This window comes from Callospermophilus lateralis, unplaced genomic scaffold, assembly GCF_048772815.1.
Source record: "Callospermophilus lateralis isolate mCalLat2 unplaced genomic scaffold, mCalLat2.hap1 Scaffold_305, whole genome shotgun sequence".
NCBI lineage: Eukaryota > Metazoa > Chordata > Mammalia > Rodentia > Sciuridae > Callospermophilus > Callospermophilus lateralis.
Genome location: NW_027513681.1, coordinates 1,029,923 through 1,033,501, shown reverse-complemented (window position 1 = coordinate 1,033,501; position 3,579 = coordinate 1,029,923).

The following is a 3,579-nucleotide window of genomic DNA, read 5'->3' as shown; positions in this document are numbered from 1 at the left end:
AGTTTTCTCCATCATATTAGAATTAGTAGTCAGAGTCTGGTCGGGTATGGGTTAGAGTCAGGGATTCAGTATTTTGAATGGAAAATAGAAAACTGAATCCAATGTGTATGCAAATATATGCTACAGAAAATTCTTCCCACTCTCCTCCAGAACAATGCCTTGACATTACCTTCGCCCCAAGTAAGACACAATTAGAGGAGAAGAGTTAGAAAATCTGTGAATAGCTATCAGGAATGGAAAATGCTCCAGATTTCACATCTTTGGAGGTGGTAGAGGAGTTTCCAAAAGTAAGGGACAGGGTAAACACTCCACAAACATGGAGCTCTGCTGGCCTAAAGACTTTTTGAGAACCTGCCTTTGAGGTTGGGCACTTAAAATATATGTTGTTTTCATTAGCTTTAGCTTTATTTGTAGTGAGACAATCAAAGCTCGATCTGCTTCTATGTGACCTGGAGGACATGGTTATTTATTTTCCAATAAAAATGAGGCAGCAGTGCTGAATTCTCTCTTTGTAGGTAAACTGTGGCCACTGAGGGCTAAGTGTCTCCCCGTGTGGACTGTGACACAACTTGGTCATCCTCCAATTATCGTCGTGTTTTTTGCTGCTGCACTGGGAGTTTGGTATTTGCTTCATGAAATACAATGAGTTCAAATGGGAGACAGTGCTGAAGGGAGTTCTGTCAGCTGTGGTGGGCATGGTCTCTAGGAGAATGCACCAACCAGGGTTCTATCCCACGTAGCTTGCCCCCTTGACAATAGCAAAATGATTCTGAACATTGCCCTAAAACCTCTCCATATAAAAATATGCCTTTACGTATATGGGTCTGATGGCTGCACCATGTCAGTCTCAAGCCATTTGGAAGCCAATGGAAGATCCACATGGCCCCACCACAGATGTTTTATCACTCACTTGCATAACACTTCTCTAGGCCCACTACTCACCAGGCTCCTCCTTACTAGCATCTCTGTTCTACACCATTTTCATGAAACCCAGTCAATCAAGGCCCTGTCTGGTATATTCATGATCATCAACAGGACATCAAAGGTTCTCCAGTGACATCTGGTCATGGGAATTTTAAAAATTTCATGGTAATTATCTAGCAATTTTTCATGGATGAAGTTGCAGGCACTGTGGGTTTCAATTCATTCAGGAACCCTTAAAGGGTTAGGAAACTAATTTCAGGCAAAGCTCTGGAGTACTCTCACATGCAAGGCTACCCAATGAGTGGCCAAAAAGTCACATGAAGCGAGGCCAATTGAGGTCTATAAAGCGAGGTCCATGTGGGTTTTGAATCTCTATAATGCATGCCAAGTCTTTCAGAATAAAATCATGTAATATTCTGGCTGAGATTCGCAGTGTTCTGTGGAAAGCCAACCTGTGCCTAGATCTCAGGTTCCAATGGCAACTTCATGCCTGGCCTCCTAAAATCCCAACACAATTCATGGCAATACTTCTCTCAGGTCAGTTCCAGAACTCAGTCTATAAGGAGAATCACACCAGAGTTCAAGTCCAGGTGGACCCAGACAACTCTTCCAACCGCTACTCAAATGAAAACAATTAAAACCAGAAAACTCCCTCATGGCTCTATTCTTCTTCCATATAGACACTAATCATAACCTCTTCCTGGAGTTTTCCATGAGTTGTGAAGCCCAAGAAAATGTCCAAAATAAGCTTCTTGCACCTCTTTTGCCTAACTTCAGTGTGGCCTGGGCACCCTTCCTGTGAACCTGGAGTGATCAAATAGGCCTGCCCTTAATACTGCTCCGCTTATCCAATTTGAGGCTCTCTGACTGTGGGGTCTAGATTCTTTATGTGAATTGGAGTCATGAGAAAAGCCAAGACAGTGTCCAATATCAGCTCGCTTTTTCCTCATTTGCCTAAAGTCAGGGTGGCCTGGACCCCGTTTCTGTGAACCAGGAGTGATCAAATAAGCCTGCCGTTAATACTTCTGTGTTTCTCCCATTTGAGGCCTACTGATTTCAGGTATCAATTTCTTATGTGATTTGGAGTTACTTGAAAACCCAAGCACCTCTGCAGGGAATTGAAGAACTCATTTGACCCAAAGAATCCCTATTCTCACTTGATGGAGTTCAGGAACCTAACAGAGGAAGGCAAGAGACTTCATCCATAATGAATGATTTTTTTGCCATTATGGTTTTGGATGCACACATGGGATCATTCTTTAGATGCATCAGGTGCTGAGAATCTAACTCAAAGCCACACACATGGCCAAGAGACTAATTCAGACACATCCCTTCCCAAAGCAATTAAGCAAAGAGCCACAGGTGATGCCATTCATTTCCATTTGAAAACTGTTTACTTCAGGCTTCACAAAGGGGTGGATTGAGGCAAAGAACTTCCTGACATTCAGTGAAAAACAACAATAAGTAAGCAAAAGGCCCAAAGCAGGGTTTCTCCACTGAGACTTTCCTGGTCACACTGATATCTGAGTTTTCTGAGATGCTCGCAATTCTCTTCAGCTATCCAGTACATGGCCATGTCACAGAGTTGGAGGTGGTACATATTTTGAACACAAATCCATGAGCCTATTCTAGAGAGTGGCCAGAATTCAGGAGGAAAACAGCAACTTAGAAAGATAGCAGGTGTTGCACATCGACAAGACAAGCTGCACTCCATTCATATATTGGGCAGGTTGAAATATGGGAAGATTTACACTTGACAGGACACATCCATTAATGCATTCTCTTTTCCAATGTCTACAACAATGGACACAGTGGGATACACAGACATAGAAACACTCACCTTGTGAAACAACTTACTAGAAACTGTCCACTCCAAACCAAACCGCCTTTCCCATCTATTCTCAGAACATGAGACAAAACAATAAACCCACACACACTCCCACAAAGGCACCTCCTTCACCCAAGTAGGTCTGTGACTATCCAGAGTGTCCTCTGACTGGTGGGCCATACTATGTTCCCCTGAAATGGTCTGTCTTCTCTCAGATCTGGTTTCCTTGGCCAACTCTGTGCAGTTGTCAGGAGCCAGTGGTGAACCACTATCTGCTTTCTCAGGAAAGGTCCATCTTCAGATCTTTCCTGGCATTTGGCCATCCTCACATCATTAGGTACCAAGAAAACTGACTCTGTCCTTGCTAAATCCAAACAAGTGAGCCCACTGGGACTGGGACTGGGACTGCCTCTTGGTGCCTGGCTTTTTGGATACCAAGTTCAGACAGTTCCATCACCAAGGAAATGAGGTATGTCACTTTCTTTGGAACTGAATGAGGTCACTGCCTTGGCAACGACTTTGTCCTAACACTTGCTTCCAAAGGTCCCATGAGATGGAGCCTTCCCCTACTTCCCGTGACACTTTCACAAGGTAGTATGGTATATCAACCATTGGCACCCAGGAACAGCTCTCCACACAGGCCTGGTTTGGTCCATCTTCTCTACAATAAGAAGAGAGAGGCTGATTCATACATATCCCTTCATCCTGACCAGGTTGTTTGCCATGGAAGATGACTTTTGCTCTCTCAGATCCTTCATACCTGCCTACAACTTCTCCAGGTATCATTTCTGCATGGACCTTTGAAGTTCTCAGCAGGTGGAAGGTCC